Source organism: Peromyscus leucopus, chromosome 2 (assembly GCF_004664715.2).
Source record: "Peromyscus leucopus breed LL Stock chromosome 2, UCI_PerLeu_2.1, whole genome shotgun sequence".
NCBI lineage: Eukaryota > Metazoa > Chordata > Mammalia > Rodentia > Cricetidae > Peromyscus > Peromyscus leucopus.
Genome location: NC_051064.1, coordinates 3,124,684 through 3,143,499, shown reverse-complemented (window position 1 = coordinate 3,143,499; position 18,816 = coordinate 3,124,684).

The window sequence follows — 18,816 nt, the reverse complement described above, 5'->3', positions numbered from 1 at the left end:
GCCCAGTTATAGGCTAGCCAGCTGTTTATTAACCAATGAGAGTAATACATATTTACAGTGTACAAAGATTGTTCCCCAGCACTAGACCTGCACAAGGGCAGTGCAAGTGTTACAGCTCCGAGAAGAAAGGGTTCCCAAATCAAGTGTTGCTGCTCCACAGGGAAAGTATCTTGGTAGTTTGGCTACCTCTGCTCAGGAGAGAAGCAGTGAAAAACTGAGCAGGAAGCAGGCTTTATACATGGTTTCTTGGGGGCAGAGTTTTCTAGGGTGGAGATTTCCAGGACGGGGATTGTTGGGATTTCAAGTTCTCAGCTGGGGATAAACTCAAGGATTGGTTGGTTTTCAAGCTCAGGGATTGGTGGGTTTTCAAAATGTGGAAGTGAGCTCAGATCTTTGTTTGTTTGTTTGTTTTTTTACCGTAGAGTCAAGCCTGGCAAAACTACCAACATGAAGGAAAAAATGAGCACAGAACCCCACTCCTAGCTGAGAAGCTACTTGCAAATGATAGCTGCTAGGAGAGGAAAAGTCAGTTTTCTTTAATGGAGCACTGCTGCTTCTATCAACCATACCCCAGGACTGACCCCATGTCTAGGAGCAGATGTCAATACAAATTGGACTCCATGGTTTAGTGGCTTTATAAATTATTTTTTCTTTCTGTTTATCTTTTTGTTTTTGTTTTCTTTAAGGTAGATAAAGAATACAAAGTTCAATATGTAGGAAAGAGAGATGATTTGGAAGCAGTTGAGGATTGGGAAAAATACACTAGAAATGTTAATAATGCATGAAATTTTCAAAGAAGAAATTCGAAAAATAAAATATAGTGAGTATAAAATGGTCTAACTATGAAGATTTATGAAGACAAATCTGAGGTAAAATACTGATCTGGACATAAAACTGAGTCACTTTTATAAACTATACTGCATGCCACATTGTTATATTTCTTAAAATAGTATATATGGCAATTATGTTTCTCCTTTCAGAAACACATATTTGGATGTCAGATGAAGTTAATCAACAGTGTCAATCTGGTCCAAGGATATATATTTCTCACTTATTACTGGAGCTGGTGGTTAGAGAAATGAAGTGTATATGTTTGTGAATGTGTTTGTCTTTTATTGAGAGCCTAATTTTGTAACCACAGACTCTACCAAAATCAAAAAGTGGGATTTCAGATGGAGTAATTACTTTTACATAACCCATTAATTACTTTAGCTTTCTTCATATATCCAGATGTGCACATAAACATTCATGGGAGAACATATAATATTTCTGTTCTGAAATGGTTCACAGCACAGAAAATATAGATATTCATTTTCCCAGGGGATGGGTCATCTAACTTCAACTTAAATAGATGTATGTTAAAGTTTTAGATTTGCTTAAAACTTGACTTTTCATAATCTTATTCTTATACTAGGGCTTCAGTCCCTTTTCTCAGGGAGATTTTAATGGCCTCTCAATACCCCAAAAGTGTGCAGGACACTCTGCTTTTCACATTACCACACTTAATGTGTCCTTGAAATACCTGGGGTACAGAAAGTTATTGAACCACAATGCAAAAGTCTACTGTGATGTAGCTGGAAGAATACTTAGACACACTGGTAGTAAAAGTTGTGATATACAGTCTTGCACAATGTAATTTAAATAACTTTTTAATTGGAATGTTCTATCATTAGTATTCAAGAGCTTGCAACTCAGGTGCAATTAAATTATAAGTCATTTAACTTCTATTTGTCCTTTATTTCATCCCATCTGAGGGGTGTAACAACAGATCCTGCACAGCATAAGAATTATGATTTCAGAACGTATTAGTCCCTAGGAGTTGGTTCTCTGTTCCTTTGTGCTAGACTTGTTACTAGTGGCTGCTTCTCTGCTTCGAGCAATGATTGCTGACAAAATATCTCATAAATCTAGCATCCATGGCTCTTTAGTTTGTCTTTGGAGAGATGTGATGTTTTCTTTGTAGAGATGGCACACTTCATGTTTGGGGGAACATGTTTACTAAATATGAAATTATGAGAAATGTGTTCCAGAGGAGTGACTTTTAGAAGACTAAGAGCTGTGCTGGGTGTGCCCTGTCCCCCAGTCCAAGGCCAGGAGCTTTACTACTGTAAGGAAAGAAGAGAGAAATATTGACAACGCATTCATTTCACTGAAATTTATGTTTCCAGTTCCAACATTTTGAGGGTTCCCACTTGTCTAATAAGTGAAAAAAGCAGCATCTTAGAGGAGAGAGGGGACTTATTAATAAGTGGGGACTTATTAAAAAGATTCTCCTGGATTTCTCAAGCAGGAGATGACTTTCACAAACATTATGGCAAGCTAAGTGCAAATGAATCAGGACATATGGATTAAATTTCCCTTAAAGTATATATTGCATTGTAAATCATGAGAAAAGGGGGAATGAAAAAATGCACTTTAACGTTGCCAAACCCAAGACATTTGAACAATTGTTCAAGAAAATACGCCAAAGCCACATCTTCCTCCTTTAAATCCACCTAATATGAGAAGAAACACTCTGGACTCGTGCAGCAGCAGTTCCTGCCGAGTAACTCAGGGGTCTTCTGGAATTTTCTCCTGGTTTCCTTGTTGTAATCTTTCAGAAAAATCTTGGACACAACATTGCTGTGTGTTCTGTACTTGTGTGATTAAAGGGAATGTTAAAAATATGTGCTCTGCAAATAAGGGAGCACAGTTTTAGATTTTTTTTTCACCAAACTGTGTTCAAATATTGTCCTTAACTACTTTATGAGAAATAAATACTCTGGATTAAATATAGTCTGATTATAGAAATCCAACTGTTCTGAAGACAATATTTTTTCCTTGAATAAACAAATTACATTTAGTATCTAGTAGAATTTTTTAACTATACTTAAAATTACTTTTATAATGATTTTATAATATAAATAAAACATGCCCTTAAAAAATCAGAATTCTAGCTAACCTATATTGGAAAAAATTTATTCTTTTCTTTGGGGGGTGTGTTTTGAGAAAGAGTTTCTCTGTGTAGTTTTGGTGCCTGTCTTGGATCTCGCTCTGTAGACAAGGCTGGGTTCGAACTCACAGAGATCTGCCTGGCTTTGCCTCCCTAATGCTGGGATTAAAGGTGTGTGCTACCACTGCCCAGCTCAAGAATCTATTCTTGAAACTTTTAAGTCTATTTTCCCATATTTTTCCTAAGTACATGCAAATATTTTTATGATACATATGTGATATCTATTATTTGTTGATTATTCCAACTAATTTTAGAGATAAGGATTATTGTTACTAATTGATCCTATCATAATTTCATTAAGTGATGTACATAATTTTAATCTTCATTTTAAATTATTTTTAATTTTTACTTTTTTTAATATTTGAGATTATAATATGATTTTACACTCCTTATGTACCCAGCCTCACTCCCTTTCAAAATCATAGCCTCTTTTATCATTGTTATTACATGCATTAATTCATATATATTCTTAAATATAGCCTGCTCAGATCATGTTATTTATATCTACTAATTAATTGATATAACATTATTATCCAATTGATAATCATGTTGTATACAATTAAAATGGATATAGCAAAATATCATCATTCTCAGAATGGATACCCTGTGACTTTAATGGAGATCCTCTGAGGGCTTGAGGGTTTTCTCTCTTTGGGTCACTGCTGGAGCGTCCCTGCCCCCATATCTCATGACACTATACAGGGTCTCCTGCCATTCCATTCAGCATGAGGCAGAATCTCACTCTTTTGTTTATTTGTCTTGAAGCCTATGTGACTCCACCTGAGAATGTCCTCACTTTACTCTTGTGCCCAAATTGTGTACTCTGGGTTTTATGAAGCTCATGCCTTTCTCACTAGAGAACCAAACCTGTGAATGGAAATTTTGTGTGTGTGATGTACTAAGCAGGAAGACTGATATTAACTTGGAAACCACAGCAAAATTTGTCATAATCAAACAAGAGTGACTGATAGGAGATATGTCCACAGGATAAAAGCAGAGATGAGTTAACACCCCTTACCACTCTCCTGAGATGTGTGTCTATCTTTGGTTTCAGTATCTTCTGACAGTGACTGTGACATCACTTCTCTGTGTATAACATTGCATGTTCTTGCCGCAGAAACAGTCTGATATTCTTGATGTGCCATTTTATCTAAAACTCAAGTTACCATTGCTTCTTGTTTCTCTGTGAATTTCATTTAGTTTTGCCAATATATTTTAAACAGGCTGATCTGTATCTGTATGTGTATTGAAATTAATAGATTCTATGAACTTTCCAGAAGAGTTGAGAGCATTATTTTAATGTTTTGTGACTCACATTGTGCTTTAGTAATTGATTAAAGAAATAATATCAATGTTCTTGCTGTTAGAATTTATAATATGTAATTAAAATGATTCTTCCCATGGATTATATAATATTCACTATGACATTTTCACACACACATATGTATGTTTTATCATATGCATTTCTCATTTCCCACTCCAGCTTCTTCTTGACCCACTTCCCATCTAGTTCCCTTTGCTAGATGCTCAAGGATTAGGGAGAGTATCCTGAGCCCCTCGCTGAACCTGTAATTATATGCTGACAAGTGCTGGAAGGGACCAGTCTTTCTGGACTTTTCCTTTCCATAGCATAATATCAGCATTCTGTTTTTTGCAGGTTTTGTGCTGGCGAACAGGATGCAATAGTGTTGTGTTCTTCCAAAGATAGAATGATCACTCTCCCTCATGCTCATGTCCTCCAGGTCTTTCATACTTTGTAAGAATTTTAAACTCTTCCCTGCTACTAGATCTGTCAGTTTGTCCTGGGGGTCACAGTGTGTATAACTAGTAAAGAAAAAATAAACAAATGCGAACACAAGACTCTGTGGTAGGTAACAGGGCATAGGAAACATACCTTTATTAGGCCAAAACTAAAACTATCTAACTGTGGTTAAGCAGGTATTGTGGAAACTGTGGCAGACACACCTACAGTCAGAAAATTGTAAAAGAAAGAAAGCACTGATTTTTAAAGTGTTCAGAATTAAAAGTCACTACTGATTGGTGTACAATTTCATGTTTGTAGTAATACAGAAATGATCCTTCTCTTTCTTTGTGATTTCTAGCTTGGGTAATAGAGTAAATTACAGACAACAAAGGGATGTGCAAGCACCAAAGAGCCTGCTATAAAAGAAGTTAAATTTACTTTAGAGAAGAAGTTCTCAACTTGTGGGTTGCAACCCCTTTGGATTCCTAGTGACCCTCTTATAGGGGTCACCTAAGAACATTGGAAAAATGGATATTTAGATGACAATTCATCACAGCAGCAAAATTACAGTTATGAAGTGACAATGAAAATAATTTTATGGCCAGGGTTCACTACAACTTGAGGAACTGTATTAAAGGGTCCCAGCATTAGGAAGGTTGAGAACCACTGCTTTAGAGGAAGGAGCAAGCACAATGCTGGAATTGTTACAATAACCAGAATTACAAGGACACTCTTTGCACTTAAAGCTTTTGGTCTTTAAAGAAGGGCATAGAGAACCATTCATCATATTTCAAAAATCTTTATAGGGATTACCATGACTTTCAGTCATCCATTCTCCCAATTTCATGCAATATCAAATAAATAAATGCATTCAAAAATAAATAACACTGAAAAATTTTGACTGAGATATGCAGGCACATGAATACATAGATGCAGCTAAATATGCCTTATATGAGCTAGAGTGTATATGTTTAAATGTATACATCCAGATTCCTCATGATTCACAAACCACAGGTGTAGACATATACATATATTCTGAACACTACTTTGTGATCCACTTTTCTGCTTTTATGAATATGATACAAAATTGTTTTTACCTCTGTCCACATATACCTACAACAATCTATCTGATACTTACAGTAGAATCTGCTATTCATTAATAAACTTAATTGATAAGCAGCTACACAAATAAGAACTCTTAGCTTTTTTTTATTAAGAATTTCTTTCATTCATTTTACACACCAATTAAAGATCCCCCTCTTCCCTCCTCCTGCCCTCCCCCGCCACTCCCTCCCAACCCATCCGCCACTCCCACCCACAGGAAGTCAAGGCCTCCCATAGGGAGGAACATTCAGCAGAGGCAAGTCCAAGCCCTTCCCCCTGCCTCAAGGCTGCAAGAGGCGTCCCATCATAGGTAGTAGGCTCCACAAAGCCTGCTCATGCACCAGACAAAGCCTGCTCATGCACCAGACATGGATCTGATCCTATTGCCCTGGCTGCCCCCCAAGCATATCAAGCTTGTTTAGAGTGGATTCCCTAGGTTTAAATGTTTGTATGGCAAGATTTTCTATTTATAAAGGCATTATAACACACATTTCTATACAATGAACTTCTAACCATTTCATCTGTTGTAGGACAAGATGATTTTCACACCTTGGCTATTGTGAAAACTGCTGACACACCCACAGAAGTGACACCTCTTTGAGATCTTGATTTCTGTTGTTTTTAAAGACATTGCACTAAGATAAGGGAACCACTCTGAAAAAATACCCTCTATTGTTCCTCTTGTAAGCTGCTTCCAAAGGGTCAAATCCACAAGAATACAGAATAGCACAGTTTATACCAGGAGCTGAAAGGACTCAAATATAGGGATTTGGACTTGTTTTAAGAGAAAAAGTTTCAGCTATGAAAGTTGGAGCTCTATAGGGCCACAGTGCATACCTCTAGGTAACTATTTTATGGTATGTACAGGATATTATTGATAGACTTGATTTTATGCATAATCTTAATACAATATTTAAAAGAATATGTAGCTTTTAAAAGGTGCTTATGTAGCAATACACAAATAACATTGAAATAAATAAATAATATATAGTGGTGCTATAGAGATAAGGAAGCCACATACCCAATGAATCATGTTCTATGTATGAGACATCTTCATATGTATTTCACAGTGGAAAAGCATATGATTTATATTTAATTTCTATTTCTGTTATAAATATGTGCCCTTTAACATATGAGTTCTTTTGACAATGATATGTTTAGCTTTTTATGATATTAATGGTCATTGAGTTATTAAAACATTGAGATTAATACTTATTTTGTCATCCCTTATATCCCTATTCAAGTTCACATAAGTTCAAGGTGATATTTGCATTGATTTAATCTGTGCAGTTGTGGCACTGAATAAAGAAGAATTTAGGCAAATGAACAATGTCAGGTGTGAAGGGTAAGTGCAGCAAGCCAAATTTTACTTTAGTCTTTAAGAAACAGGAAACAGTTTGTTCCCTAATTTTTTTGATAAAAACAATGGAATGTTTCAGTTCCTAATGAGTAAGTTAGTCAAATTCAGACTCTTAGATAAGAATAATAACCATATGAATATTATAAGTACAAACACACAAATAAGATTCATTTGGTAAAATTCAGAAATTGAGAAAGTTGTTTACCAACATAAGAACCATACAAAAATAACTGAATTATCTGACAAATTTAAACAATAAATGGAAAAGTATGGAAAATTACAGTTTTTAAAACTAATTTTAATGGTTCAACTAGGATTTAGACTCTGAAAATTGATAAAACTGCCTTCTCAAATGCTACCATTTGAGTTAGAGTTTCAATGTCTTTAATTTTATCCTGAGTCAGATAGCAGATTTTCATGTATAGCTAAAGTTTAGATGGAAAGGCAATAGGAGACATAAAGCTCACAAAGATAAGAGCAATGTAAGGACCCACTTATGTGTGCCCATATGAAAAGGGATGTGATTAAATATAAATGGTGGGGGAAAAGAACAAAGAAGAGTATTTATTTGTGTACATAGAAACTTTTCATCACTAACGTGTTCCTGAAATGATATTTGACTACCTAAGATATCGGAATGGTTGTATACAAACTACGTGAGAGGGAGAACCTGCCACATGCTTGCCATTCATTTTCCTTCAGTTTATGTAAACATTTCCTGTGAAACGCAGCTATGATGAGTTCAGGGTGGTGGTGTTCACTCTCTATCGTGGTCTTTTCATGCATTGCTGAAATACTTTCATTTTAAATTTCAGAATTTGGGGGATTCCAAAACTAATTTTTACTATGTGGTTGCAAGAGAAATACTGTAAACTTTCCTGACCATTGAGTAGACCTCATTCTCTAAACTCTAACATCTATTGAATCTCTCTTATATGTGACCTGGATTTTTTATTTGTTGGGCCTCTGAATTTCATGAGAGGCAGGCTAGGAGTTGGGGAATATATCTTGTATAAGTATGTCTCATTTGCTTTCCTTGGATAGATTTGAGGTCCTGTTATTAGCAAATTAATAAAGTTCCATAGTAATTGCAAATAGGGATTTCTTCCATTCTCAAAATGGAGTGTACATGTGTGTATAGTGCTTATCTATCATCATCTATCTATTTAAATATATGTTTATCTATGTATGTATATATCTGTCATCGATTTATCTATGTATATGCATAAGCATATATGTGTATATATGGGATGATTTTATGTATATTCATATTAATGTGTGAAAACTTTGTGTTGGTATTTTTGTTTATATTTTTGTTAGTGTGTATTTAAATGCTTTTAATTGAAAAGGAATTAAGTCATTTTACCACCTCTAATTTTTCCCCTCCAGTCCCTCCCAGCTACCTCCTCATCCTCCTCCCACATTCTCTCAAATAGATGATCATACAACCTGCTGAGTGTGTTTTTGTTTGTGAGTTTATAATGTCAAGGCTGACTCCTCTGCACTGCACAACCAATAAGGCTGCTCATCTCTAGAAAAGGTTAATTATACTTCTTCCAAGAGTAATTAATTTTCTGTAGTTCTTTGTTTATGGGTAATTGTGGAAATCCCACTCCTAATGGATACATCATAGGTCTGGGACCTATGGCTCAAGGAACATCATAGAAGAGGGAGCAGAAAGATTTTTAAGAGACATAATAACAGAAAGTATGCTGTGAAACAGTCTGTCCTTAGAAATAGCTACATAAACAATGGCAATATAAATGGATATGTTAATAGGTTAGTTTATAATGAAAATTCCTCACTATGTAAGATTATGTATCAACAAATCATGATTCTCCTGTTTCAGAACAACTTTTTATTTTCTAGAATCATAAGCATGTACTATCCAACATGCTAAAGATTTTTAAATATATGTTGCAGCTAGAAATGTATCCCAATGATAACTGGAAATCTCAAGTGATATAACTGTGGTGGCTTCTCTGATGTACCTAGAGAATTAGATGATATGAAGTATGCCATAAAGTATAAGTGCAGCAGTCTTTTAGAAAGCTAACCTGAATTTACATGTGTGAAACTCTTGCAGCATATTTACTGAACACACTTTGGAAATTCTGAGAAACAGTTATACAGAAAAGAACTTAAAAAAAGTGGCATGGTCCTAAGGCTCAAATCATTGTTGAGTAGAAGAGTGCTTTCATCCCACGTATAAGGTCCTGGGTTTGGTCATAATATTATCCACCAACATAGGATCACTAAAACAAGGAACCACAAAAGATTAGTAGGTGTATTGAAGGCACACAAAGCACACATTAGAATAAAGTATAGTATGTTTTTATTTATTTTTCTTCTAATATAGTAAAGTACACATAGAAGAGCAACTTTGGGGGGAAATGGTTTCTTGTGGCTTAAAATAGAGATCTAACCCATCATTGGGAAAGACACTGCAAAAGGCAGAAAGGATTGTGGCTGGAGTAGGGTGTTGGTTGGACTCATCACCTTCTGATTAAGGAAACAATGAAAAACACATGCTTAGCTAACTCATTTTCTGCAGGTATAAAATATGACAGTCCATACTAGGAATAGTGCTATTCATATTGGACAAGTCTTCCCATCTCAGTGAAGGCAATCAGGATAATCTCCCACTGATATGCCTAGAGACTCTATTCCAGAGGATTCTAGATTCTAACAGGAAAATATGATTGAGTGCTACAGGAATTGTCTTAGTCATTGTCCTACTGCTGTGAATAGATACCAGGACCATGTCAATTCTTATACAAGAAAGCATTTAATCAGGGCTTGCTTCTACTTTCAGTGGTTTAATTAGTTATCATCAAGGTGGGAAGAATTATCATCATCACAGGGAGCATGGTGGCCCATAGCCAGACATGGTGCTGGAGAAGTAGCTGGACGTTCTGCAGTTGGATTCACAAACAATGGGAAGATAGAATCTTGGGGCCTAGCTTGGGCTACTGAAACCTCAAAGCACATCCCTGGGGACACACTTCCTCCAAAAGGCTACACTTGCTCCAACAAGGTCACATGGCTAACACTTGTCAATTAGTGCCACTTCTTGGTGACTAAGCATTCAAATATATGAGTCTATGGAAGCCATTCTTATTCAAACCAGAAATGTATCCATAGAAATGGTGAATATGAAAGTGAAGTTGATAGATGCAGAAACTATGCTGAAAACAATGCCTATAAGAATATAAAATCAATATAATGAGTTAATGTGCTAATTGTTAAATGGCATGAATTCTACCAATAAACAATATATCTGAGAAAGATAAACTGATTTTAACTTCACTTTATATAAAGCTATTTAAGTAAGATTATTACTATGAATTTATATTTAGTTATGTAACATGTAGCTTTTCATATATGAATAAAATAATATTTTAAAAGTTAGTGAAGGTATATGTATGTAAATTAAAAAAGTATACTTTATGTGTTATGACATGCTCCCTGTGCTTTCATTATGGCCCTTATTGTCACAGCAGGAATCTCACTCTCTATATATTCTATACTACAAGAGCTTAGTATTAAATAAAATTAATAGCAGCCAATGGAATTCTTTTAAAAGTTAATCTCATCCAGCATTGAGAAATACCACAAAGCTCCAACCTTACAGGGGTAACACTCAAGCTGATTAATATCATATTTTCTCTCACAAGTGGAATCATGACATTATAACTCAAAGATACTGATGAAGAAGTAATAGCTAAAGTGAAATTTTTGACAACTGGCAATATAGTCAGATCGTATAGATCATTTGTGTTATGTTTTGTCAAAGAATCTTAAATTTTTCCCTATCTTAACTTTCACAAACACAAATAATAGATCTCTTTCCATATTCTCTGTAATAACATTTGCAGTAAATTTAATTTATAACTCTGTATCAAGTATCCAGTGCTGCACTGTCATTGAGATTATTGAAATGATAGTTCTGCTAGATAATCTATCAATCCAAATGGCAGAACTTGGGACCAATCTCGTCTATATTAAAATTACCTTCCCTGTAAGAAACCTATAATTCTTTTCTTTCTTTCACAACTTTGCCTCTGTTTTCAGCTTTATGAATAATTGCTTTGCTACTGATCAAAAACAAATTCTAGTATGCTATGTGCACTATCATTGATCACTATGAGCACTAATGTATGAATAAAAATATGTTTATTTTTCAGAATAAAACTGACATCTCTGTAATGAGACCTCATATAGGATCTACTACATTGCTCTCTTTATACCTGGGGAGGGAGATAGCGTGGGCTTTATAAAACTCAGTATTGGGGTCAAATAATAACACACTTGTAAGCTACAAGCCCAATATCCTTTCTGTAACTTGTGCTCCGGCTTCTTCATGTGACTCATCAGAGGCCTTGCTATCAATTAGTGCTTTGTCTCAGAGTGGGGATTCAGGACTATGAAACTCCAGCTGTCCATTTCATTGTTCATGGATTCCTAAAATGATGTGGTGCCCTTTATCCTTTTTCTAGAGTGCTTAAAGACAGCATGATAAAAAGATTTAGAAATGATTTTTTTTTGCTAAGATTTAAAATGGTAGCTGGGTTGGGAACCAGAAGTCAGATTTTCAGGTTCTTTCCTCTGCAGAAGCACCAGTGTTGATTCTTACAAATGGATACTGAGGGCTGAGCTATGCACCTGCATCTTGTACCTGGAATTTCTTTTGGGAATACTTTCAGAAATTCTAGTAAACCCAAAAGATTATTAAAGTGAAGCTGCAACACACTTATCCTACAGAAGCCACTTTAGAAACAAAAGCAAATAAGCAAAACAAACACTGATGACCACTGGAAATAGCAAGGTTTTCAAAGGCTACATTAATAAACATGCTAACTTGCAATAAACATACTAACTTGGAAGAGGAAAGACACTAGAGGCCTCAATCCTAGACAAAGAAGTACAGGCAGCCAGGGAACGGTGAGAGTGGGAGAGAGTCTTACCGAGGGAAGAACACACCAACTGGTTCTCCATTATTAAATGTCCAGCTTGTAAAACATATACGTCCTACTAATATTATACAAAGTATTGGGGTTATAATTAAATATTTAGGAATATATATATTTGTACTATATATATAATATATGCACACACATATATGTATATAGACACATATACATACACAGACACACACACATATATATACAGGCAACAGCAATAAAGAAAATCAGGCTTTTATTTTGAAAGAGAGTGAGGAGGTACAGTGGAGATTCGGAGGCCAGAAAGGAAATGGGAAAATGGTGTAATTATATTTTCATCTTTAAAATAAACAATTATTTTTTAAAAGTTTCTCAAACAATGTGGTTTACATAAAACATGAGAGCCACTTAAAACTGGTAAATTTAAGAAACTGCAGCAGCAAACACTAGTGTGAATTTAGATGTGCTGAGTACAAGTGTTTCGACTCTTATCATTGGAAAGTTACAGAGGAAAAAGGGTAGGAAGAGTTCTGAGTAGCTTGTGTTCTATATCACAGCACATATAGCTGGAGCTGCAAACACTGAATAGTAGTTCTTTAGGAGAATAAACCAAAACATATGTTTGTAGGTGTTGGTGTTTATCAAAGAAATAGATTGTCATTTATTTTATGGTTTTTTCCAAAGTAGCTTAGTATGTTGTAAGAAAAATCTCATCTAGAAGAAAGATCCATAAATATCTTATTAGGTCAGGGGCTGTCTCCAGCTCTGCACAGGGTAAAAAAGAAAATACACACCAAGAAATTCCCCACTTACATTTGTATATGCAGGGTGGTGTTGCTCCTGCACATCTGAAAACTATTAAGCAAAATTTTACTGGCCTTGACACAGAAGAAAGATGGGATCAACTGTCTAGAGAGAAGACTATCTTCTGTTTTTAGCACACTGATTTTATTTTTCAAATAGATAATTGAACCAATTGTAAAAATCAAAAAACATTAAAATTTAAAAAGGTCTACTTTTCAATATCATTCAAATAGTAAGCTTTTGAGGATAGTACTATATATGGTATGTACACATATGGTAGGAAAAGTGTACATAACCCATCTTTAAATTTACAAACATTAAAATTTGATTATTTTCTTATATTGCACTTTTATGTATTTTATCACCATACAGTTAAGCAAAATTATCTCCGTATCTATCAAAGCCCTGAGTTTCACCATCCCAAGTACACCATTAATCTCTTCTAGAATCCCACTAAGAACCACAGATTTGTCATCTATTTTTACAATAACATTTTTAAACTTGGGTGCTATGGGATGAGTTTTATTCATGTTACAGTGGTTATTGGCTTTGTGGTCTGCATAAAGTATTCAAGAAGCATCAGACTGTTATTCATGTACTGTGCTACAGGAGAGCCTGTGACTCCAAAGCCTCATGTGTAGTGAATGTGTCAAGCCTGGTTCTTGGTTCACCATCTAGTTGTTTAAAGATATCTGTAAATCACTGGGAAATACATGTTCTTGGTAAAAACAGTTCCTCACTTCCAAATAAAATTATATTAAAGTGATACATACCCCTGTATGTATATCCACATGAATCTTCTAAAAAGGAGTCAGAAGGTGTAGGTAGGACAGAAAAACAGAAAATACCACAGCACTGATGTCCGTCATTCCATCTAGACCACTCTGTCAAACAAACAAACAAATAAACAAACAAAAAACTTTAAAAAAATGTTCACGTGGAACAGAAATTTGAAGACAGCTCTTTTTATGATTTTAACCCCCTCATCCATGCTGCCGTTGGGGTTGTTTTGTCCGTTGAATGTGGGCATTCTGCTTTTAATCACAGAGCTGTGAATATTTTCTCCTAAAATTTATGGCTATTTCAGCACAATTTGCTTCTTTAGTTGCTTGATTTTTGGCAAATTATCTGGCTAATTGTCTCCATTTTTCATTTTACTTTGCCTAAATACAGAGAAAGTTCAAAGGAGCAGAGCTTAAGTTCTGAGGGCTCCCATATGTGTCCATGTCTTGATTTAAGTGCTGGAACCCAAGAGCTACTTCCAATGTTTAGACTCCATTTATCTTATTAACCTTAATATCTTTTTTTTATTATCTTTCCTCTTAATATGCTTAAACAAGGCACGTTAATGATGTTTTATTGGTGATTACATTTTCATTCATTATTTGTGAAATTGTTTATTTATAGCTTTAAAGAATTTTCAAAATTTCTTGTTTCTTCCAAGTACTGTGTATAAAGTTAGGATGACTTCTTGAAGACCAATAGCCTATCTCTCAGACATATTATTTTTAACTTTTGGGAGCACATTACAAAAAATGTATTTATGCGGCTTTCATGAGAATTATTGAAAACTATTTACTTTTGATGTAGGCTACTATGTAGAAAATATTTTACTTTGAAAATGAAATAATAAAGATTCAAAGGTTAAGAGAACTTATTACTGCATCAGAAGACCCATTTCTATTACACACACACATACACACATGGCTCACATCTTTCTGTAACTACAGACGTGAGGTCCAATACTAGCATCAAGCATAAATATGGTGCAGACATATATTCAGGCAAACACACACACACACACACACACACACACACACACACACACACACGAGATGGAGAGAGAGAGAGAGACAGAGACAGAGATAGAGTGAGGAATAATGGATAACGTGTTATTCAAATATACAAAACAGTAACTCAATTACATTATTAAAATAAAATCACCATAGTTTCTCTAATTATGATGCTTGGAGGTAAATACAGAGGAGGTGAGAGAAGGGTAAGGGGAATAGCAGTTTAAAATGATCTGATAAGGGAAAAGAGAAAAGGGGGCTCTTTAGAATCTATAAATGAAGGTAAATACAGAAGAAGGATGGAGGTAGTAAAAAAATATGGTTGTTTGAACAAGCCAAAGGAATCATTCTATTATAACTACTTACCTAAAAATCAACACAAAACATAATTCATGCAATACGTGTGATTCCAAATACAAGTTTACATTGACAGTTTGGATTAACTTTTCTGATAGGGGAAGATGGTGCACTCTTCATAAACCAAAAGACCATCTAACAAAACCCGATTCCAGACATGAGAAGTCATCTTTTGAGATATTAGCCAGGGTTTTCCAAGAGACTCTCAAAGCAAGGAGCCTATGCTTGTTGCTCTTGGTTAGCCAAAAGTGGAAGATTTGTCCCTACTGCTAAAGACACCCCTGCACTTAGGAAATAGGGACCCCTAATCTGGAACTAATTCAAATGCCACTCTCTAAGCATGAGCTTTCAAGGTACCAGAAGGCTCCATGTAAGCTTCCAAATGAAGGTGGCAACCAACAGTTCTACCAAGTTATGACTCCTATGACTCACATCGACAACTCAGATGGTACAATAACCCTATGGGTACAGTCATAGCACATAGACCTTAGCAGTAATGAGCAACTCTCCTGTTGTACTTAACAGATGCTCAACAAGAGGGAAACCATGACTGCTACTAGAAACCTAGTTAACTAGTCAGTGTTAGTGAAGTCATAGTTGTTTGAGGAGAATCTACAACCACTTATTTACTAAACCAGCTTAATCCCTAACAGAGAGCTATAAACATTTGGCCTTATACCCACAGATAAGTGCAGTCGTCACCCCTCACCAAGGGAACCTCTTTTGCAAGAGAGGCAGATCGCTACAGAAAATAACAACCAAAACACAGAGGTATGCAGCCCGGTCCCAGTGGATACATCTGATACATCTACAAAACACTCCTACATCCAAGGCTTCAGGAACATTGCAGAAGTGTGTAGGTGTGAAATATTGTAAAACCCAGAGGATCAGAAAGTTTGCTGTGAATATCAAAAGCAAGACAATAAATTCTCACCAGCATGACTGCCCAAACTAGAGGTAAACACGGACCACACAAACAGACACATCAAAGTGGATGGGAAAAGCCCACTAGGCCTCTATCCTAAACAAAAGACTGTGGGCAACTGAGGAGAGCTGTGAGCAGGATGGATAGTACCTTTAAGGAAAAGCACACCACTTGACTGTCCAGTGCCAATTGGTCAGCTCCCAAAACAGACATACAATGAACATTAAATACCTGAAAAGCATATGCATATGCAAATATGAATGCATTAACAATTACTCATAAAAGAGGTCATAAATTTGAAAGAGAGCAAGGAGGGATTTATGGGAGAGTTTGGAGGAAGGGAAGGGAAAGGAGAAATGTAATTATATTATAATCTTAGAAGACAAGGTATAAGTCTGACTCATCATAATGTGTGATTTGAGTGCTCAGTACTTTGATTTAGAATTGTGGATTATGTAAATTACTAAGCATTAAAGTAAAACTATTTTCCTTTTATTGTAAATAGATTTTTATTCTCATATACTATATCCTGATTGCAGTTGCCCCTCCCCCTAATCCCAGATCTTCCCCAACTCTGATCCCATCTGTATCCATTCCCTTTTTTCTCTCATTAGAAAGCAAACAGGCTTCCAAGGGATAATAACAAAATAAAATATAATAAGATAAAAATGAAAACTATAATTGGAAAGAAGAAACCACCATAAGGAAAAGAGCCTAAGAGAATTAATGAGAATATGAGACCTACTTTTTCACACACGAAAGAATCCCATAAAAACCCTAAACTGGAAACCATAACATATACACAGAGGGCCAGGTGAAGACCTATGCAGGGCCTGTGCATGTTGTCTCAGTCTCTGTGAGTTCATATGTACATCAGTCCTTCTGTGTTTAGAAGGCCTTGCTTCCTTGGTGTTTTCCATCCCCTCTGGCTCTTACAATCTTTCTGTCTCCTCTTCTACAGGGTTCCCTTAGCCCTGAGGGGAGGAATTTAATGAAGACATCCTCTTAGGCTTAACTGTTCCAAGGTCTCTCACTTTGTATAATGTCTGGCTGTGGGTTTCTGTATTTCTTTCCATCTGCTACAGAAGGAAACTTCTCCAATGATGCTTGAGCAAGGCACTGATCTATGAGTATAGCAGAATGTCATTAGGAGTTATTTTATTTGTACTTTTGTTTTTTAGAACAGTAATATTCTTTCCTAGGTCCTGTGATATCCAGTGTTAGTTTTTGGGTCCCACAAGCATTGTACCAACATTGTCTAGCATATCTTGCAGGAGGATACCATGTAAATCAAATGATTTGTGGCTAGGTTGGTGTTTTCATTTCTCTTTTGGTAGTGTGCAGATTATGTACCATCTAATATCAAAGATGCTATTACATAGGTTTGAAGGCTCTGGGTAGGCACCAGCTTGAATTCTCAATGTTCAACAAATTGTGTATGTTTTGGCTTCAGCAATGGTACCTTGCTGTCAGTTTGCGGAGAGAAAAAAAATATAGTCTTGGCAACACCCTGTGTTATTTGGGTATTCCCATGGGACCCCTTTGGCTAAAACCTCAATTATATGTAACTCAATCCAGGGACTGGACTCTTCATTTGGAGAAGAAATGCTTAGTTGGGCTCCATCTCCACCATTATCTGCTGATTGTCTTTAGATTACCTTAATACATGCATATGCTTTGGAAAATTTCTACGATGTTTCTCTATTATCCCTCAAATGGTCATTTTAGCTATCTCTGCCTGAATTTCTTACCCTGTCCTATTCTTCCCTCCTACTCCTCACTTAATACTCCTGTTACACCCACATATCCATTCTATTTCCCTTCCCTATCTATCCTCACTAGTCCCTTTCTCTATACTTAACCTCTGTGCTTCTATAGATGTCAGCTTGGTTAAAATTGACTTCACAGCTAATATCCACATACACAGCTAATATCCACATACCAAATCAAATACATACCAGATTTCTCTCTCTCACTCTGGGATACCTCGGTCAGAATGATTTTTTTTTCTTGTTGATTCCATTTGCCAGAAGATTTCATCATTTAATTAAAAAAAAAAGTCTGAGTAATACTCCACTGTAATTGAACCACAATTTTCTTTATCCATTCTCCAGTTGAGGGACCAGGGTTTTCTTCTTCTTCTTCTTCTTCTTCTTCTTCTTCTTCTTCTTCTTCTTCTTCTTCTTCTTCTTCTTCTTCTTCTTCTTCTTCTTCTTCTTCTTCTTCTTCATTCCATCCTCCTTCTCCTCCTCCTCGACCTAGTCCTCCTCCTCCTTCTTCAATTCCTACTATTCTTAGATTTGATCTTTTTATAGGGCCCCAGATTTCTTGGGTGATTTGTAACAGGACTTTTTTTTATAATCAACTTGTTTTAGACAAATGTATCCATTTCTTTTACTGTGTCTTCAATGCCTGAGATTCTCTCTTCCATTTCTTCTCTTCTGTTGGTAAAACTAGGCTGTGAGGTTTCTATTCAAATTTGTAATTTTTCCATTTCCATATTTCTGTGAGTTCAAGGTTTTTTTAGGGGACTTATTCATTTCATCCTTGTGGACCTCTATTACATTCATAAAGATTATTTTAATTTTTTCCCTCTTGTAATTCACCTATACGTCAATACTCAGGACCTGCTGTGGTCATGCCAATATCTAGTCTTCTCTTTGTGGAGTGTTTTTTTTTTCCCCCTTGGTTTCTGTTGCTTTCTCTGGAGAGGGTATGGTGGTTCTGTGTTGCCTGGTAGAAAATTCTTCTGGGATCATGATAGGTGTGGCCACTGGGGGTTCCAGGTAAAATA